General features: G+C 38.3%; 1 long non-coding RNA gene across 1 annotated transcript in view; it reads left to right on the top strand.

Annotated features, from left to right (window-relative positions):
• The window catches only part of LOC109268736 (uncharacterized), a 45,476-nt gene extending 26,793 nt beyond the window's left edge, over nt 1–18,683 (top strand). The window contains exon 3 of the long non-coding RNA XR_008419606.1: nt 18,519–18,683. This is a non-coding gene — a long non-coding RNA (uncharacterized LOC109268736). The remainder of the gene's footprint in view (nt 1–18,518) is intronic.
• The last annotated feature ends 3,836 nt before the right edge of the window (nt 18,684–22,519 follow it).

The raw sequence follows: 22,519 nt of genomic DNA, 5'->3' as shown, positions 1-22,519 counted from the left end.
TCTATGCCTGTCCCCTAGCTTTTTGATTGCTAGCAATCTTTGGCATTTAGAAACATCACCCCAATCTCTTTCCTTATCTTCATACGATATTCTCCTTGTGTGCATGCCTGTATCCAGATTTACCCTTTTTATAAGGACACTAGTCGTATTAGATTAGGGGTCCACCCCATTTCAGTATGACCTCATCTTAACTAATTTTTTTTTAAATTTTATCTATTTATTTTGAGAGCGAGAGAAAGACAGAGGGAGAGTGAGAGAGAATTCCAAGCAGGCTCCACACTCAGTGCAGAGTTCCACTGGGGGCTCAGTCTTAACTGTGAGAACATGACCTGAGCCAAAACATAGAGTCAGATGCTCGATTGACTGACTCACCCAGGTGCCTCTCATCTTAGCTAATTAAATCTGCAAAACTCTAATCCCAAATAAGAATACATTCTGAGGTACTGGAGGCTAAGACTTCAATATATATGAATTTTGGAGAGGAATACAACATAATTCAACCTGTAACATGCATATTTAATGAAAAATTAAGTACTATATTACCATTGATGATGGTAACTTACATAATGTGTTTGCCACTATTTACATTCACCATGGGGGCCATAGTGATAGTAATGACTATCGAAAATCCAGAAGACACTAATCAGTTTGAGAAGCATTGGCATCTACTTCAAAAGTAAGTACTTTTTTTTTAAAGCCTATGCTGACAGACAAAAATTTAACATGAGCAAATGTAGAAAGCCCATTTACTTATCACTATGTGATGCATTAGATCAAATGACTGTTTCAATTAATTTCACTTATTTTTTATTGGATCCTTTTCTGTGCACTTATGAAAAGTGGAACAATAGTTATTAATGTGCTGTATCAAATAGCAGAACAAGAACTTTACAAACAGTTAAATGATGCCTGTTTCTTAAAAAATGTTTTTATATATTTATTTGAGAGAGAGAGAGTACAATCAGGGGAGAGCCAGAGAGAGAGAGAGAGAGAGAGAGAGAGAGAGAGAGAAAATCCCAAGCAGTCCACACTGACAGCATGAAGCCTGATGTGGGGCTTGAACTCATGAACTGTGAGATCATGACCTGAGTGAAACCAAGAATTGGACACTTAACCGACTGAGTCACCCAGATCCCCAAATGATGCTTGTTTTTATGCCAGTGTTATCAGATGCTTCAAACAGAAAATCCATTAATCTCAATAATGGTTTTTTTTTTCATCTAATTCATGGAATCAAAGTTAAGCTTTTGGAAGGTCATTCTGTCTAAGGTGTAACATCTGAGCATATGACATTGTGAAGACTATTGTAAATTTCATTTACAAATTTCAACATTGAAACCTAATTTTTCGAAGATTATGCAAATACAAATGCTGATGAGTCACAACATCATGGTAAAAACAATGATCCAAGCCCCTCCCCCAGTCATGCTCTGTCTCTTTGTCTCTCTCTCTCTTTTTCTCTCTCTGTCAATGTGGGGCTCTCTCTCAAAAGTAAATAAAAATTTTTTAAATATTTAATAAATAACTAAATAAAGTTTATTTATTTTTAAATAATTTCTGTACTCAATGTGGGACTCGAGCTCACAACCCCAAGATCAAGAGTTATATGCTCTACCGACTGAGCCAGCCAGGTGCCCCTGTACAGCCATTTTAGATTATTTGGCAGTTTCTTATAAAGTGAAATATACCTTTAACATATAATTTAACAATCTCACTCCTAGATGTTTACCCAAATGAAATGAAAACTTGGCCATACACAGACTTCTATATGAATATTTATAGCTTTATTTTAATCACCCAAAATTGGAAACAACTCAATGTCTATCAGCTAGTGAATAGAAAATATTATGGTACATTTAATGGTACATCCATATGATGAAATACGACTTAGCAACAAAAGGAAACATATTCGTGCAATCCCTATCAAAATGACACTAGCATTCTTCACAGAGCTAGAACAATCAATCCTAAAATGTGTGTGGAACCAAAAAACACTCCGAATAGCCAAAGCAATCCTGAAAAAGAAAACTGAAGCTGGAGGCATCACCATTCTGGGCTTCAAGCTGTATTACAAAGCTGTAATCTTCAAGACAGTATGGTACTGGCACAAAAACACACATTCAGATCAATGAAAAGAATAGAGAACCCAGAAATAGACCCACAAAGCTATGGCCAACTAATCTTTGACAAAACAGGAAAGAATATCCAATGGAAAAAAGACAGTCTTTTCAGTAAATGGTGTTGGGAAAACTGGACAGCGACATGCAGAACGAACCTGGACCACCTTCTTACACCATACACAAAAATAAACTCAAAATGGATGAAAGACCTAAAGGTAAGACAGGAAGCTATCAAAATCCTAGAGGAGAAAACAGGCAACAACCTATTTGACCTTTGCTACAGCAGCTTCTTACTTGACATATCTCCAGAGACAAGGGAAACAAAAGCAAAAATGAACTATTGGGACCTCATAAAAATAAAAAGCTTCTGCACGGCAAAGGAAACAATCAGCAAAACTACAAGGCAACCGATGGAATGGGAGAGGATATTTGCAAATGACATATCAAATAAAGGGTTAGTATCCAAAATCTATAAAGAATTTATCAAGCTCAACACCCAAAACCAAATAATCCAGGGAAGAAATGGGCAAAAGACATGAATAGACACTTTTCCGAAGAAGACATCCAGATAGGTAACAGACACATGAAAAAATGTTCAGCATCACTCATCATCAGGGAAATACAAGTCAAAACCACAATGAGATACCACCTCACACCTGTCAGAATAGCAAACTTGAACATTCATGCAGCAACAGATGTTGGCAAGGATGTGGAGAAAGAGGAACCCTTTTACATTTCTGGTGAGCATGCAAACTGGTGCAGCCACTCTGGAAAACAGTATGGAGTTTCCTAAAAAAATTAAAAATAGATCTACCCTACGACCCAGCAATTGCACTACCAGGTATTTACCCAAAGGACAAAAATGCTTATTTGAAGGAGCACATGCACCCCAATATTTATAGCAGCACTATCAACAATAGCCGAAGTATGGAAGGAGCCCAAATGTCCACTGACTGATGAATGGATAAAGAAGATGTGGTATATATATATACAATGGAATATTACTCAGCAGTCAGAAAGAATGAAATCTTGCCATTTGCAACAACACGGATGGAATGAGAAGGTATTATGCTAAGTGAAACAAGTCAGTCAGAGAAAGAAAAATATCATATGATTCCATTAGTATGTGGAATTTAAGATCCAAAACAGATGAACACAAGGGGTGGTAAGCAACAATAGTGTACAGAGAGGAAGACGAATGATAAGAGATTCTTAAATACAGAGAACAAACTGAGGGTTGCTGGAGGGGTTTTGGGGGGGGGAGATGGGCTAAATGGGTGAGGGGCATTAAGGAGGGCACTTGTTGGGATGAGCACTGGGTATTATATGGAAGTGATGAATCACTAAATTCTATTCCTGAAATCATTATTACATACTATGTTAGTTAACTTGGATTTAAATTAAAAACAATACAAATTTTTTAAAAAAGAAAACATATTTGTTTATCCATTCACCCTTTGATGGACATTTGGTCTGGATCCAGCTTAGAACAATTAAAAATAAACTTGCTATAAATATTCAGGATCAAGTCCTTATGTAGGTGTATGTTTTCATTTCCTTGGATAAATACCAAAGAGTGGAATTGTTGGTTTGTGCTATAAGGGTATTTTTAATTTCTTTTTTTTTTTTTTTTAATGCCAAACTGTTTTCCAAAAGGGTCACTCCAGAAATCTTTGAATCAAGTTCCTTCATATTCTCTCCAACACATGACATTGCCAGTTTTTTTGTTTTTTTTTTTATTTTAACTACTGCAATGGATGGGCAGTAGTATCTTATTTTGGTTTTAATTTACATTTCCCTGATGACTTATGATGTTGAACTTTTTTTTTCATGTTCACTTTTAAAAAACAGACTCTTTCTTTCTTTCTTTCTTTCTTTCTTTCTTTCTTTCTTTCTTTCTTCCTTTCTTTCTAGAAAACTTTTATGTTCACAGCCTTCCCTGGATTCTCTGCATCCTCCCCTGATCTCTTACATACTGATTTTCTAAGGCTTTGTCCTGGGCCTTCTTTTCTCTACAGTCTCTTTTCTCTTCAGTCTTGTCAGATCAAGTCCCTTTACTCTTTGGGCTTCAGATACCATCCAGATGCTAATGATTTTATAGTATTTAATAGTAGTAACAGTGAATAGTTAATAAACAAAATGTCATATTTCTGCTACTACATTATGATACTTTTGAAACAGGAAGAGTGTCTCAGAGTCCTCACATTGCCTAGCAAAGGATAGGTAGACATCCAATTAATGCATAAAGTTAAATGCTGTATCCTTCCTTCTTTCAATACGTGACTTTGTGTTATATTTAAAAAGAGATACAATTGATCCAAGGAAATAAACAATAGATATAGACATATATATGTCTCTCTATATATACATAAAAAGACTTCAGATAGAATGTTCAGTGAAAGATCTAGGAGGTGATAGCTCTTGAACATGGGCTTAAGGGGAAGTGCAATTTGAATAGGCAAAACAGGGGGTGCCTGGGTGGCTCAGTAGGTTGAGCATCCGACTTTGGCTCAGGTCATGATCTTGTGGTTCATGAGTTCGAGCTCCGTGTGCGGCTCTGTGCTAACAGCTCGGAGCTCGGAGCTTAGAGCCTGCTTCAGATTCTGTATCTCCCCCTCTCTCTGCCCCTCCCCCACTCATGCTCTGTCTGCCTGTCTCTCTCTCTGTCAAAAATAAATAAACATTAAAAAATTTTTTTTTAAATGAATAGGCAAAACAGATAGAACAGCATATTCCTGGTGTAAGGGGTGCTGTGAGTGTGTTAGGTATTAGGGAACAGTGTCTATGTGATAAATACAATAATACCTCACCTCTGAATTATAGAGATCTTTTCACATCCACTTGGTTCAGCTAAATTACAACATGACTTGGTCTGGTTGGCACAGTAAGCTGTACTATCTCCACTTTACAGATGAGTGAGAGTGAAGTAACATGGTAGGTAAAAGGCAGAGCCAGGACTAGAAACCTCTCGTTAGCCTTCTTTCTAAAACTACTTATCACTCTGGGGCATTTGTAGAAACTGAAGTCCATATACTTCGATTTTTTTTCCAGCTCAAGATAGGTTTACTCTTGAAAACCTTGCATTAAAAATAAAGGCAAGTTGTTGGGGGAATGGGTTAAGTGGGTGACGGTGTGGTAGGGACCCCTCCCTAAAGAAAAAAAAACAACAACCCGAAGACAACCTGACTATACGCTTATGTGACAACATCCCTCAAGACCTTGTAACATGAGACCACTTAATCAGACTACATGTTTGTGTGTTACCATGTATGGGAGACAAAGTAGTAGAAAATATATAAAAAACTATGCCACGTGGCATTTGGGGCTCAATTCTTTGGGTACAAACCCAACTGAGCAGTGCTGGCATGAATAAAGTGGCTTCCTGGAAAGAAAAGCCTAGGTGTCATGACTCTCTGTGTGAGAATCCTGCTACAATGGGCATTAAGGAGGGCACTTTTGGGAATGAGCACTGGGTGCTATATGTAAGTGATGAATCACTAAAATCTACTCCTGAAACCAATACTACATTGTATGTTAACTACCTAGAATTTAAATTAAAAAAAAAAAAAAAGAAAAGAAATATTGAGATAGGACCGTGTGTTTCAACAGCAAAAATAAATAAGATAAAAATAAAAATAAAGATTCAAAATTAAAAAAGGCAAGTTAATCACATAAATGAAATGGGATTATACAGTGCAAAAACACATAATTTGCAGCAATAGCCACTTTTATTCCAAAGATATTTTTCAGATCTTTCATAATTTGCTGATAGGAATGACAATTTCTAACTTAATTATTTTAGGTATCTTTCTAAGCTTCTTATATTTCATTTATACCCAACTGTGACTGCAGGGCTATTTCTTACACTTCCATTGTATTTGACCAGGATAAAGTTTCAAATTAATTTTCTCTATAGCTGCATGTGAAAGAGATGTAGAGTAATAGCACTGACTCAGCACATAAATAGTAGAACTTAAAGAGGGTAAAAGTGAATTCCACAGTGGTCATCTGTCATGGTTAAGGAATAAGATTTATTTGGGAAATAAAAATGAAGGGTCAGCAAAAGGAGATGTGTAAACTTCAGGCCCCACAAAAACCTACATCCAGCCCTTCCTAGAGATCTTGGAACCCATAGGAAATTGAAATCATTTGCTGAGGTAGAAGAAACCAGCAGCTTGTGGATAGCTTAGTTGTGGATAGTTCAGTCGCCATCCTAACCACTGGAAGATGGAGCTGTTTATTGTCTGGGAAGCATTACTATCTGGAAACTCAAAAAAGAAAAAATAAATCTCTGTCTTAGCAGTTTATTATTTAAAATATTTAAATATTCAAATTAAAATTTAAAAATGTAAATGTTAGGGGGCACCTGGATGGCTCACTCAATTAAGCGTCAGACTTTGGCTTAGGTCATGATCTCATGGTTCATGAAATTGGGCCCCAAGTCAGGCTCTGCTCAGGCAGGGTGAAGATTGCTTGGGATTCTCTTATCTCCCTCTCTCTCTGCCCCACTTCAAGTTCTGTGCCGACACCTACAACCTTGAGAGCAGGAGTCACATGCTCTATCAACTAAGCCAGCCAGGCACCTCAGATAATTTTAGTTAAATATTTTAATTGTCTGATTGGGAAAGCTTCCCAAATATTTAAATAAATCTAGAATATTTAATATATATATGTATATTTATATTGAATCTCAAGTTATTTTCAAAGTTATGATACTATTTATAAACCTAATAACATTGTCTTATGCCTTTCAACTCATCTTATGCCTTAAAATTGCAAATCTAAATCCATGAAACTTTTTACATAAGAATCATGAGGGGTGCCTTGGGCTCAGTTGGGTGAGCAGCCGACTCTTGATTTTGGCCCAGGTCATGATCCCAGGGTCATGGGAGCCTGCTTGAGATTCTCTCTCTCTCTCTCCCTCTCTCTCTCTCTCTCTCTCTTTCTCTCTCTCTCTCTCCCCCCCACACTTCTCTTCCCAACTCATGCTCTCTCTTAAATAAAAAATAGAGTCATGAAGACAATCTGTAAAATATTAAATATTTCAAACTCCTTAAAACATTAAAATATAAAACATTAAAGTATACCAAAGACAAATAGCTTATTCCCAAACATACCATAAAAATATTAATACTATGATTTTGGTTTGCTTCATCATCTTAATATGTATTTCTTAATAGAATTCTGCATTCTTGTCAAGGAAAGACAATTCCTATATGTTTTACATTTGTCACAATTTGGTCTACGACTTACTTTTACTGTAAGATATCATTGATATCAAGTCTGTTAGGAAGGGAGGAGAGGGGAAAGTAGAAAAATAGCCCAGCCTACCTTAAATTGGTAGATGCTACCAATATCTACAGAAATATTCTGAAAATTACTGACAGGCTAAGATAATTTAAGTCGTCTTTAAACACATTGTCATTCAACCCCTGCATACAGCCCGGCACATAATAGATTATCAGTGAATAATTATTGTATAAATTAGTGCTTAAGTTATTGTGTAAATGAATAATCTTGTTTTACTCTTCTTAAAGGTGTTAGAAATTTGGCAGCAGAATATTCATTTATATAGCCCACCCTGATCTCAAATTCAGCACGTTTGAAGCTGCAATTATAAATCATTGTTTCCTTAAATGTGTTCCACCATCCCCAAAATGTTCTCCTGTATCCTGTTTTCATTAATTATTGTTGCATAATAAACCACTCCAATAATTAGTGTTTTTTAAAAGCAGTCATTTATTTGTTCATGATTCCGCAGTTTTTTGGAGGGCTCAGTGGCAATGGGTTCTCTGTTTCATATAGTGTCAGGTGAAGTCGTTGGTGTATCTGGGAGCTAAGCCAGGCTAAAGTATTCCAGGCTGCCGTCCTCATACATCTGGGCCTTGGCATGGAGTGTGGAAGCCAGAATTTCTCACTTGAAGCCCCTGGTCTCTTACTACTCAGTAGTCTAGTCCAAGCTTATTTACGTGGTAGCTGGATGCCTTCAAAGCAGAAGCTTCTGAAGGTTTGTGTTTGGGTGTTCTAGAATGTCCCTTCTAACACATTCTGTAAATCAAAACAAGCCACAATCTAGTTCAAGTTCAGGGAGGGAGCAGGGAGGAGAATTGGATTCTACTTTTGATTGGTGGAGTGACATGCACATGCAAAGTTAGGAGGGATTGTTGGCAGCTGTCTTTAGCTGTCTTCCCACAGTCCATCATCTAGAATTTATCTTCCACTCATATGCAAAATACATTAATCTACCCCGCTCCCCCCAGATTTCATCCCATTACTTTGCTAGCCCAAAATCCAAGATCTTGTCATCTGTACTAAATCCAGATGAGGATGAGACTCCTCAGGTTCAGTTAACCTTGATCTGGAGATCTGCAAGTTAAAAACACCTGTCTCCCCACCGCCCATCCTGACATGGGTGAGAAAAGGATAGAGCAACTGCAAGAGAAACTCATGTCCTGAAAGCAGGAGACATAAGACCACATAGTAGTCATGGTCCATTTCTGAAACCTGGCCAGCATACGTGGCCATGCTCCAAACTCCAGACATGGGTCCTAGTTCCATTCTCCGGGAATTTTCTGAATTCACTGTTCTATTGATTCTTGGTTTTGGACTCTTTGGGATCTTTGCTCTGCCTAAGTTATCATTTTTTTGTTTACATAAGTAATTGTCACAGCCTGCTTTCTTCCATTAGAAGTTTAGGGTCTAGAGGCTTCTTTCAAAATGAACTGTCTTTGTTCCTTGGTACAAGAAGATGATGCTTTTGCTGGGGCAGTTCTTTTAATGACTTTGGAAGTTTTATATAAATCATTCTGGAGTTCACTCTGTGCTTCAAAAGCCATATTGATAGTTGTTTCCAAGACAGCCCTCTCTCTTCTTGGGGCACATTAGGCTACCGTGGGACGATGTCCTTAGGATTCTTAGAAACCTTCCCATGGAACTCTATGGGTTTGTATGACACTTCCTTAAGTCACTCTGAAGTCTTAACAAAAGTTCTTACAGCTGCACCATTGACTTGATCATGACTGCATTTTAGTGGCAGAGCTCTGAATTTTAACTTTGTCCTGAGAATATCTCTTGCCTTGAGACATTTTTGCCTGCTGGGAAGACTGTCATAGACTGTATATGTCCTCTAAATTCCACTTGAAAATTGAACAATCCCTTTTTACCCTCACCTTTCTCTTGAATACTTTATCATATGTTTTTGCTAAAAGAGATCGATTGACAATTTTAATGTTCTGTCTGGAAATCTGCATAAACAGATCTATAGGTTTACTGAATACTTTTTCTCTTCCAAGCTACTACAGTTAGCAGGCTTGCTAATTGTTCTGCCACTTCACCCATACATACATGGTTCCCCTTCCAATCTCCAATAAATTTTGTTTTTGCTATTTCTCTTATCTTTATTGACGAGATAAAGGCTGCTTTCCGGCCTCCCCCAATAGTCTCCTTGTATCTGTCCATTCTCTGTCCACCACCCAGTCCAAAAGCTAATGCTGCATATCTTATGCTTTTTGTTGTAACTGAATTCCATACTCAGTACCAATTTCTCTATGAGTTCTCTATTACTGGCTCCCAAACTATCCCCAAACTTAATGGCTTAACACAATTATTTATAATTTCTCATGATTCTTTGAGTTGGCTAGGCTCAACTGAATAGCAAATCTGTTAACGTAGTATTTGTTGACTAGGATTACTCTTATGGCTACATTCAGCTGGGAGCTCAGATGAAGCTGAAACGTTCAAGATGACCCCTTGAAGGAAAGGTCCATAACTGTACAGCATAACTGCACAATATAGCTTTTGCTATAGTCCATTGGTCAAAACAAGTCACAAGCAATATGGATGAGAGGAGCAGCGTGTGTTGTAAGAAGAATTGTTGACAGTCATTTTTGGAGTTTAAGATTCTGCACTCAATTTCAATTATGTGGGAGTTTTTTCTCCACACCAAGCAAATCTCTGACACCAGCCGGGTGTCCTACAGTTTAACTCAACTCAGTTCAATTCTGACCCTATCTACCTGCAGTTAGCATCAGATCCCACAGTATAAGGGCTTTGTCCCACAAAATTACTCCCACCCAGTTCAGATGTCAATCACAAGTGCAGGTTGTCACCTGTGCTTCTGACCAGCAATAAATCTGAGGTTCCCATGACCCCCTTTCTCATCTCAGGTTCAATTAATTTGATAAAGTAGCTCACAAAACCCAGGGAAACATGTTTACCAGTTTATTAAGTGGTGTGATGAAAGGTACAGATGAAAAGCTAGATGAAGAGATATTATAGTACAAGGTATGGAAGCATCCTGAACACAGGAGCTTCTGCCTCTGGGGAACTGGGGTATGTGGATGTGAACACCAACCCTGGAAACACTCTGAACCCCATACTATAGGGATTTTCTGGAGGCTTCCTCATGTACTAACAATCATTTATTAACTCCATTTCCATCCTCTCTCTGCTGAGGTATGGGGTGTGGGGCTACAAATTCCAAACTTCTAATCATAGCTTGGTCTTTCTGGTTATCAGCCTACCTCTCGGGCCATCCAGGAGTCCACCTAGAGTTGCCCCATTAGAACAAAAGAGTCTCCCAGTGCTCTCATCTCTTAGGAATTTACAAGGGTTTCAGGAGCTCTGTGCCAGGAATGTGACAAAGACCAGATATATACTTTTTATTTTAAATCACAATATCATAAATTATTTTTCAGACCCCCCACAGCTCTTTGGCTTTTGTTGATTGTACTGTTCAAGAGGTCACATTAGGCTTGCATACAAAAATATCTTGGATTTATCCATCTCTTAAATTGAATCCAATTATTTATCCAATTATTTTGTTAATCGTTTCTGCAAAATAGCTATTAAATATGTTCTTTTATTTCTATTCTCTTAGCTTCCACTCTAGTTTAGATCATAGATCCCTCTAGTTATGAGCAAAAAATCAAATTGCATGACAAAAATCTATAAACGCTCAGTATATAAAACCTTCTTCTATAACTAAAATAACACAATTTGACATATTTAATGATATTTGTGGTAGTTACTGTGCCTAAAGATTGGGAATCATAAAAGGAAAGCAGCCCTCACAAATAGCTGTAATTTACCATATACAATAAAAAATAAAATTTTAATATTTTCCTCATTTGTTGATTCTTCATCTTTCTCAGCAGTAACAATGTTTGTGATTTTTTTGTGTGTGATATCTTGTAGCATTTCATCACTATTCATCACACCCACTGCAATGGGTCCTCCATATTACTTCCTGATAGTTGATCTTTTGGGGGTACTATCCCATCTTCAATCATCGCCAGAGTTTAGCTGTTCTTTGTCCTACCCTTGGGAATCTCTTCTTTCTATCCTTTTCCGTGCCTTTTTTCCTAGGAATCTTGATGTAATACGTTAATGCTCCACAAAAAATTCACTTCATTTCCCTTCTAACTTGGCTTAGACTCTATTTCCCTGTGCTGCTGACTTGGGGCTTGGCCATGTGACTTGCTTTAAATCAACAGAATATGATGTAATAGGAAATTATGTGAGCACAGGCTTTTCATGTGCCTGCAAAGTTTATCTTGTTTTCTTGTGCTGTGGTGATTTGACCTGAGTGGCTGCTGTAGAAACGTGGAGCACACCTGAACCCTAACCTGCAACATAGAACTTGGAACCCAGAGTCTAGAAATAAGAATCTTGCCTAGAATAGTAAAGTAGCAAGCAACCTACAGATCCTTAAGAGAAAAATGAATGCTTGTAGTTGTAAATTTCTTTTTCTTTCTTTCTTTCTTTCTTTCTTTCTTTCTTTCTTTCTTTCTTTCTTTCTTTCTCTTTCTTTCTTTTCTTTCTTTCTTTCTTAAAGGTAATCTCTACACCTAACATGGTGCTCAAACTCACAACCCCAACATCAGAGTCGCATACTCTTGCAACTGAGCCAGCCAGTCATCCCTATTTATTTATTTTTGAATGCTTATAGTTTTAAACCACTGAGTTTGGAGTGGTGTATTCTGAAGCATTATTGCAGAAATAGCTGATTAAAACATTTGAGCAGTTACTCTCTTTTCCCTGATCATAATCCATGAGTCTTGGGACCAAAGAGTTTGAGACTCCAGAACCTTTGTGCCTAGAAGTTGTATATCAGTGGTTTGAGGTGAATACATAATAACACCAATGCTGCAGGATTGGAGAACTGGAGCACCAGGATAAAGCACCGGAAGGGGGAGATGGCATTTAATAATGACACTCAGATCTCTGACATGTGGACATCTCAGGGGTAGGGAATATGAAAGGATTGTGGGCTGGGATTAAAGAGAATACCAGTTCTGAGCCTGTTGTATAGTACACTTCCAATATTTCCAATTGAAAATATTAATTAACTGATCTCTCTCCCTTGAGGGCAGACACCATGTCCATCTTAATTAAATGTCCCCAGCACATATTGACTACTCAATAAATATTGGTAGAATCTTGAAAATCTTGAAAAATTGAACAGAAAGCCAAGATGTCAAATGTGGCCTAAAATGGGCATACATAGTCCCAGAATACCTTGTAATCCACCCCTTTGTATTTAAAGTCGCTAAGACCTATATCTGTTCAGCAATAGTATTAGGTTTAATTTAATATTAGGTTTGAGCAAAAGATCCACTTAATAAAATGGAAAAAACTCAAGTCTTCTCCCTTCCTGTCTTTGTATTAATTAGATATAAAAACCTTTAAATCCACAAGTAGAAATAAAAAGTCTAGATAAACACAGACATTACTTAGATGCAAAGGAGGTTTGTTCAAAGTTGAAAAGGTCTGTCACCAAACTAAGAGATGCATATTACAGAAAAACTAGCTATACAAAACTTTTTATTATTATTATTATTATTTTTTATTTTAAGTAGGCTCCACACCCAATGTGAGGCTTGAACCCATGACCCTGAGATCAAGAGTCACATGCTGTATCAAAACTGAGCCAGCCTGGCACACCTATGAAAATGTTTTTTCAATGATTAAGAAAATTTAAATGTGGAAAGGATATTAGGTATTACAGAATTATTGTTAATTTTCTTAAGAGTAATAATGTAGTTATACTGTGGAATGTCCTTGTTTCTTCGGAGATACATGCTGAAGTATCTACGGGTGAAGTTTCATGATATCTGTAACTTACATTCAAATTGTTTAAAAATATTGTAGAGGGCAAGATGGAGTCACTTACGTCAAGCAGTGACTCATGTCAGGCAACCAAGAGCGTTGCAGCTAAGACCAGATAATGCTGAAACCGGCACAGACTGATGATGCCCAGAACTGACGACCAGCAGAACCTGAAGAGGTCTTGAAAGGCCCAAGGCTGATTAAGCTCCTTTAAAAAGGGGTGACTTTTGCAGCAAACTGTCAGACTCTCCAGACACTAACCCTTTCCCGTCTGACCACCCTGAAAAGGCAACTGGTGCCAAAGCTCTGGCTGACTGGTCTCTGAGCATAGCAGAGATCCTCCACTGCTAGAATATAATTAGCAGTATGCACAGAGAGCTGACCAGACCAGACTGAGGCCTCATCTCTACTATGCATTCATAGATGGACTTTGAGTTGGGTTTCTCAACTTCTCACCTCTTGCTGTATCTTGTTTGTAGTGTGCTTTACTTTGTGTGATATGTATGAAACCAAGTTAAATGTGTAACAAAATGGCATTGAGTTTGGAATCTTGGACCTGCTTTACAATTATGTTAGCCTTGTTTTGTGATTGAATAAAGCTAACACTGTGGAAAGACACAACTCATGTCTGTGCACTCATAATGTGCTTGTGACAAACATATATATAAATAAAATAAAGAGATTAAGCAAATGTTAACAATTAAACATTTTTTAATCTACGTGGAGGGTGTATAGGTATTGTACTATTTTTTCACCTTTCCTGTATGTTTGAACATTTTCAAAATAAAAATGGAAATAAAGGCTGAAAGATGCAGGTTCATCAAATGGGAGAAAAGAGGAGAGGATGTTTTAAAAATGGATAGAAATGAGAGTGTCGTAGGGGTATCTGGGTGGCTCAGTCAGTTAAGCGTCCAACTCTTGATTTCGGCTCAGGTCATGATCTCACAGTTGTGAGATTGAGCCCTGTGTGGGGCTCTGCACTGGGCATGTAGCCTGCTTAAGGTTCTCTCTCTCCCTCTTCCTCTGCCCCTCCCCCCCACACATGCATGCTCTCTCTCTTAAAAGAAAAAGTTAAGGGGCGCCTGGGTGGCTCAGTCAGTTAAGCGGCCGACTTCGGCTCAGGTCATGATCTCGTGGTCCGTGAGTTCGAGCCCCGCGTCAGGCTCTGTGCTGACAGCTCAGAGCCTGAAGCCTGTTTCAGATTCTGCGTCTCCCTCTCTCTGACCCTCCCCCATTCATGCTCTGTCTCTCTCTGTCTCAAAAATAAATAAACATTAAAAAAAATTAAAAAAAAAAAAGAAAAAGTTAAATTGAAAAGAAAAAGAAATGAGAATGTTGTAAAGACAGAAATAAATTTTACCTAATTCACAACTTTGTGGTGAGCTAATTCCCTGTTTGCAATTTATTTATTTGTTTTTGTTTTTGTTTTTTGTATTCCCTGTTTGCAATTTAAAAATATATTTCATCTTATAAATATATTTCAACATATAAAAATGCTGAAAATACTTATCAAGTTTATACATTAGGAAATGCTCATGTAAACCCACTGTCTGATATATCTGTTCATAATTTAAAACTTGTAAAAATTGCGGTTCCTGGGTGGTTCAGTCAGTCGAGCATCTGACTTCCGCTCCGGTCATGATCTCATAGTTGGTGAGTTCCAGCAGCTCATGGGGCTCTGTGCTGACAGCTCAAGCCTACTTCAGATTCTGTCTCCCTCTCTCTCTGCCCCTCCCCCACTCACGCTCTGTCTGTCTCTCAAAAAATAAACGTTAAAAAAAATTGTAGAAATTATTTTTTCTTATAAGAGCATGAAGGAGATTGCCAGTTGCTAATTTATTATGTAATACAGTTATATTTGGAAATGTGGCTGCCAGTTAAAGACTGTTTCCCAGCTTATGTTGTAGCCAGACGCCACCATTGACTAAGTCCTATTGAGCAGAAGTATTATATGCCACATTCAGAACAGAACTTTAAAACGTGGTGTGTGCATTTTTTCAAGTTCTTCCCCTTTTTGTAAGTGAGAACACTGCCTAGGACTCAGCTTCAAGCCAAAGAGACACCTAAGTGCAGGGGTTCTTAATCTCAGGTTCATGAACTTGAATGGGAAAATATTATATCCTTGTCTTCACTAGCTTCTAGCTGAAATTAATATTTTCTTTAATTATGAATGTAAACAGCAAACCACACTGTAGTATTAGCAATACCTATGAATTTTTCACCCCAAAAATATTTTCATATCACATTACAATTTTTTCAGATCTCTCTAAATATCATTTATGCTCAACAGTACTTCAAGGTTATGGTGGTTATTAGATCATTGTTAGATTATGATGCTTAATGAATTAAGTATATTTATTATTATATCACTATTTAGAAAACTATTTTGATAACTGTAATCTGGTATAATTTGTTCCCTTTATTTTTTTACATGTTTTTATTTATTTATTTTTGAGAGAGTGAGTGTGCAAGTCGGGGAGGGGCAGAGAGAGAGGCAGACAGAGGACCTGAAGCAGGCTCTACGTGGACAGCAGAGAGCCTGATGTGGGGCTCCAACTAACAAACCATGAGATCATGACCTGAGCCAAAGTTAGACACTTAACTGACTGAGCCACCCAGGCGCCCTTGTTTCCTTTATTTTTTTTAACTTCTTTTTAAACTTTTTAAAAAAATTTATTTATTTAGTTTGAGAGACACAGAGACAGCACGAGTAGGAGGGGGCAGACAGAGGGGGAGAGAGAGAGAGAGAGAGAGAGAGAGAGAGAGAGAGAGAGAGAGAGAGAATACCACGCAGGCTCTGCACTGTCAGTGCAGAGGGGCTCCAACCCATGAACCCTGAGATCATGACTTGAGCCAAAACCAAGAGTCGGATGCTTAACCGCCTGAGCCACCCAGGCGCTCGAATTTCTTTCCTTTATATCTAAATGTATTTCATTTTATGCATTAAAAAAATGTATTTTATTTTATGTATCATTTTGAGAGTTGGTCTATAAGCTTGAATAGAGTGCCGGAGGAGTTTATAGCACAAAAATGGTTAAGAACTATTGCCCTAACCTGAAACTAATACAATATTGTATACAATTATTTTTCAGTCAAAAAACAAAACAAAACAAAACAAAAGAACTCTTGCCCCAGGCAATGGTGGAGACACAGGATGGAAAGTATAAGATTCGTTTAATGACTGTTTACCCCAGAACCTGCAGGAAACTCAGTTCAGTCACCTCAGGATTGTTACCTAAGAGCACACTAAATAACAACACTTTAAGTCATTGTATGTTGGGGTGTCTTTTAAATAAAAGTTTGCCTTAAATACACAGGGCATAGATGTGGCTAGAAAATATAAAATAATACACCTGACATTTTGATGTTTATGTGGTTAAATGGCATAATAAGGAATTGGAGGAGTTTCAGAAAGAGACGGTATACTGGGACTAGTGTTTGAAGAGATAATAAGCAGGATAGCCTAGAAATGAAAAAAGTCATGAATCTTGAAAATCAGGATATATACCAAAGTTCAAAATAAAATACTGTAAAATAAAAATAAAATAATCTACACCAAGGCCCATCATAGTGAAAACAAAACTAGATCATCTTAAAAGAAAAAAAATGCAGTACCCCTGTAACAAAAATATTCTACTGATATTAGAATAATATTCAAGATATATCATTAATTTAAAAAGCAAGGTCAAAATAGCACATAAAACATGCTACCCATTTGTGGAGTGTGTGTGTGTATTATTGTAGTTAACAACCAGCCCACAAATTTCGTGGAGGTTAATAAACGACTCTTCTGAACCAGTATAATTTGGCTCCAGGACACCACTGATTGTAACTAAAATAGAATGCAAATCCACAGTGATGGCAAGAGATTTTTTTCCTCCTGACACCAATACATGGTATCTTTCCCAATACAATTTCTCCAACTCTGCATCAACTAAGTGTGTTACAATTCAATTCAAGGTAGACACTAATTACCCAGTCCTAATGTCAAACTCCACAGATTTAAGTGATCAGTCTCACAGGAGTGATCACACTTCTTCTTCTTCTTCTTTTTTTTTTCAGTGTTTATTTATTTTTGAAGGAAAGACAGAGCATGAGCGGACTTGGGGCAGAGAGAGAGGGAGACCCAGAATTCGAAATGGGCTCCAGGCTCTGAGGTGTCAGCACAAAGCCCAATGCAGGACTTGAACTCACAAACCGCGAGATCATGACCTGAGCTGAAGTCAAACGCTTAACCGACTGAGCCGCCCAGGCGCCCCTAAGGGGGGATGTCACTTCAGATGCCAGTCACAAGTATCAGGTCCCAGGTTAGCCACACTTCTGTCTAACTTGGCTACAAATGCCGGGGTTCCCTCAAGCCCACCCGACTCAGGTTCAACAATTTGCTAGAACAACTTGCAGAACCCAAGAAAATGCTTTACTTGCTATTACAGTTTATTATAAGAGATACAAATGAATAGCCTGATGAAGAAGTACAAGGGTGAGGTCCAGAAGATTACTGAACCCACGAGCCTGTGGAGCTGGGTGTACCACCCTCGTAACATGTGGATGTATTCACCAACTTGGGAGTTCCCCAAACCTCATCATTTGCAGGGTTTTGTGGAAGTTTCATCTTATGGTTCCTACGTTCAAGCCCTGCTTTAGGCTCTGTGCTGACAGTGAGGAGCCTGCTTAGGATTCTCTCTCTCCCTCTGTCTCTTTTTCTCTCTCTCTCAAAATAAATAAAATAAATAAATAAAATGGGGGTTCCTGGGTGGCTCAGTCAGTTGAATGTTCAACTTTGGCTCAGGTCATGATATCCCAGTTCGTGAATTTTAGCCTCACATCAGGATCTGTGCTGTCAGCACAGAGCCCACTTTGGACCTCTGTCCCCCTTTCTCAGCCCCTCCCCTGCTTGTGCTCTCTCTCTTTCTCAAAAATAAATATTAAAAATAATTTTTAGGGCGCCTGGGTGGCTCAGTCGGCTAAGCGTCCGACTTCGGCTCAGGTCACGATCTCACTGTCCATGGGTTCGAGCCCCGCGTCGGGCTCTGTGCTGATGGCTCAGAGCCTGGAGCCTGTTTCAGATTCTGTGTCTCCCTCTCTCTGACCCTCCCCCGTTCATGCTCTGTCTCTGTCTCAAAAATAAATAAACGTTAAAAAAAATTTTTTTTTTAAATAATTTTTAAGAAGTAAAAGCATTTGAAAAATCTAAAATATCAACAAAGAATACCTCAGTTTTTTATTTTTTATGTTTTATTTTATTTTATTTTATTTTATTTTATTTTTTAATGTTTATTTATTTTTGAGAGACAGAGTGTGAGCTGGGGGCAGGGGGGCAGAGAGAGACTGGAACCGAGGATCTGAAGTGGGCTCTGTGCTGACAGCAGACAGCCTGATACAGGGCTTGAACCCATGAACCCTGAGATCATGACCTGAGCCGAAGCTGGCTGCTTAACCGACTGAGTCCCTCAGGCACCCCTTCCGTGTTTTTTGAATGTGAGAAAAATTCTGTTGTAATCAAGCTGTTTTAGAAATAGCAAGAGTAGGGGCGCCTGGGTGGCTCAGTCGGTTGAGCGTCTGACTTCGGCTCAGGTCACCATCTCGCGGTCCGTGAGTTGGAGCCCCGCGTCGGGCTCTGGGCTGATGGCTCAGAGCCTGGAGCCTGCTTCCGATTCTGTGTCTCCCTCTCTCTCTGACCCTCCCCCGTTCATGCTCTGTCTCTCTCTGTCTCAAAAATAAATAAACTTAAAAAAAAAAATTAAAAAAAAAAAGAAATAGCAAGAGTATTCAAAGTATTTTAGAAGGCTCTATAACCTTGGTAACAAAAGTAAGGAACACTGTAAGAAAATAACATCATAGACAAATCTCACTTATGAATGTAGACCCAAAGTCATAAATAAAACTTGAAAAAAATCATGACCAGATAAGGTTTATTCCATGACTATAAGCATGGTCTATCTAACATCAGAAAATCTGTAACAATTTATCATATTATTTCATGTTCAAATATTTACACTAAAAGTATTCTCACACATGTCAAGTCATGTACAAAGGTCTTCACTGCTGCCCTTTTATTTTTTTTTTTAATTTTTTTTTTAAACGTTTATTTATTTTTGAGACAGAGAGAGACAGAGCATGAACGGGGGAGGGTCAGAGAGAGAGGGAGACACAGAATCGGAAGCAGGCTCCAGGCTCTGAGCCATCAGCCCAGAGCCCGACGCGGGGCTCGAACTCATGGACCGTGAGATCGTGACCTGAGCTGAAGTCGGACACTTAACCGACTGAGCCACCCAGGCGCCCCACTGCTGCCCTTTTAGTTTAATTTTTTAAAAAATGCAAGTAATCTTTTTTTTTTTTTTAAAGTAAGCTCTATGCCCACCATGAGCCTCAAACTCATCACCCTGTGATCAAAAGTCCTAAGCTCTATGGACTGAGCCAGCCACCAGGTGCCCTCCCCAAAACTAGAAATAATCTAAATGCTTTTCAATAAGAGAGTAGATAAGCAAACTGTATATTATTCACTGTATGGATTCCTTTGCAGCAATTGGATTGAATCCATTGCATATATATGCATGTTTAAATCTCAGATAATTTTTAATGAAAATTTGTGTAATATTTGTAAGTGTGAAAAATATTATACAGTGTTAATGGATACATACATGTATGGTAAAATATATGAAAACATGGATAGGAAGAATATACATATATACATATACATATCAATTTCGGGATAGCTGTTCTTCTGGGGAAAGATAAAGGAAAACAAGGCAAGAGGATTTCATCTCTATAATGTTTTATTCCTTAGGAAATATGACTGAATTTGCTAAATCTGGATTATGTGAACATGATTGGTTGTAATGTTGTTCTTGGTACTCCTCTAGTAAGTTCTCATTATTTCATTTTTAAAAAGTTAGAGATGTTTGCTTGATGCGACTAAAATAAAATGTTTGATTATAAAGAGGGCAATAATAGCTCCTACTGAGACCATAAAGCCACAGTTAATTATACAGTAGTTCTAATATTGACATATGATTTCAGTTTATATGGAAATGTACTGTTTTAGGACTACCTCCTTAGTTTCATTCATTACCATATCAAAAGCGTATGTCTTCAGAGTTTGTATCCTTGGGAACCTTCCTGGTTGCTAGGTAGACCAATAAAAGCCCTAAGATTCACATTCAGTTGTCCATGACGGTTACTAAGCTAAAAAGAACCAAGGAGAGATAGGGGAGGAACTCGTGTATTCTGACCAAATTAGAGTTTTAGTGTAATGTTCAGCCGAGATCTAAAATACCACATTAAAAAAATTAAAAAATAAAATACCACATTAAGCCCCTTGAAGAGTACAGAGAGATCTAGAACAGTCACTGCTCTCAAATAAGTTCCATTTTAGTTTATTCACTTAAAATGTAACAATAGAGTATGACAACGAATGGTAAATATAATAGGAATTCAGAGGCAGAAAAACATCTCTGTGAAGTGAGATGCTTGGTGAGATTTCAAGGGGAAAATGAGGGCCTGGGTGGGAAATAAAGGGTGAGAACTGTTCAGAGAAAGGAGCAAGGTGGGAACCAAGTCAGGGTTTAGGAAGAGGAAGTCGGAGGCCATAGAGCAGAGTGTATGAGATGAATACCTCTTGCTTTGTCCACTACAATATATTTCAAATTATTTTCCTTTATTTTTAAAATATAAGCAACACTATTTTATTTTATTTTATACATAGGTAATTTTCCCAGTTAAGTAGAGATATGGTGTAAAAAAATAATTTAGAACCGAATTGCCAGATGATTTCAATGCAGTAGAAGATGAAGGATGGGAAAATCCAAAGTGAGGTAAAAGTTTTGTCTTGCTTGAGGGGAGGATGTTAATGATCAATTAATTCTTTATGTGAAAACAGTATAAATATGTTTCTTACTCTACTTCTTTTTTTTTAAGTTTTTAAAAAAATTTTACTTATTTATTTTTGAGAAGGGGAGGGTAGAGGGGCAGAGAGCAAGGGGATCCCAGGCAGGCTTAGTCAGCATGGAGCTGGACGTGGGGTTCAAACTCATAAACTGTGAGATAACGACCCGAGTCAAAATCAAGAGTCAGCCGCTTAATGGACTGAACCACCCAGGCACCCCAAGACTTTTTAAGTAAGCTCTGCATGCAGTGTGGGTTGGATGCCAAGTGCCCCTTACTCTACTTACTTCTGTATTATTTATGTGTCATGAGTGAGAGCTACCAGTCCAGATCAACTTCTTTCTCTACATTCGTTTTTTTAATGTTTATGTATTTTTGAGAGAGAGAGAGAGAGGGAGAGAGAGGACACATGCATGCACACAAGTCGGGGAGGGGCAGAGGGGCTTGGGCAGAGAATCTGAAGTGAGCTCTGCACTGACAGCAGTGAGCCAGATGTGGGGCCCGAACTCATGAACTGGGAGATCATGACCTGAGCCTAAGTTGATGCTCAACCGACTGAGCCACACAGGCTCCCCTCTACATTAATTTTACTTTAGGAGACGTGCTGCCTATCCCTACCACTGGCCCTTGAATGAATGAAGCCTGCCTTCTCCATTCCAGAACCATTCTCTAATTCTGCATCTCAGAGAGGAGGATGTAGGATATCCTCAGAGAGGATATTTAGGATGTATTCTCTCACAGAAGTCCCCGGAGCGCCTTATGCAAATTCATCTACTTCCACTCTGTGGGTAACCAGCTTTACATTTCAGGAGTCACAGGGAGTGACAGACCTGATGGAGCAATGAAAGATATTTGCTCTGCTCTGACATTTGTATGAAGAATAGGGCCATTCAATGTGGCGCCTGCATGGCTCAGTCTGTTAAGTGTCCAACTTGGGCTTGGGTCATGATCTTGAGGTTCTTGGGTTTGAGCCCTGCCTAGGGCTCTGTGCTGACAGCCCAGAGCCTGGAGCCTGCTTCAGATTCTGTGTCTCCCTCTCCTTCTGCCTCTCCCCTGCTCTCGCTGTCTCTCTGTGTCTCTCAAACATAAATAAAACATTAAAAAATATATTAAAAAATAAATTAATTAAAAATTAAAAAAAGAGAAATATATTCAAAAATAAAACTCAACATGACTTTGAAAGATAACTTTGATGCAGGGAGTTTAGGAAAGAGGACAGTGTCAAAGAATACCATTTTGGCATGAAAAACTGGACATAACAAGCCTGCTTCAGATTCCCCCTCCATCACTCTCTGCCTGTCCCCCACTCACACACTGTCACTCTCTCAAATATAAATAAACATTAAAAAAAAAAAAAGAGGGGCGCCAGCGTGGCTCAGTCGGTTAAGCGTCCGACTTCCGCTCAG

Source organism: Panthera pardus, unplaced genomic scaffold (genome assembly GCF_024362965.1).
Source record: "Panthera pardus isolate Hobbes unplaced genomic scaffold, ASM2436296v1 HiC_scaffold_6, whole genome shotgun sequence".
NCBI classification, from domain to species: domain Eukaryota; kingdom Metazoa; phylum Chordata; class Mammalia; order Carnivora; family Felidae; genus Panthera; species Panthera pardus.
The sequence above is the reverse complement of the archived record's forward strand: the minus strand, read 5'-3'. Positions and strand labels throughout refer to the sequence as shown.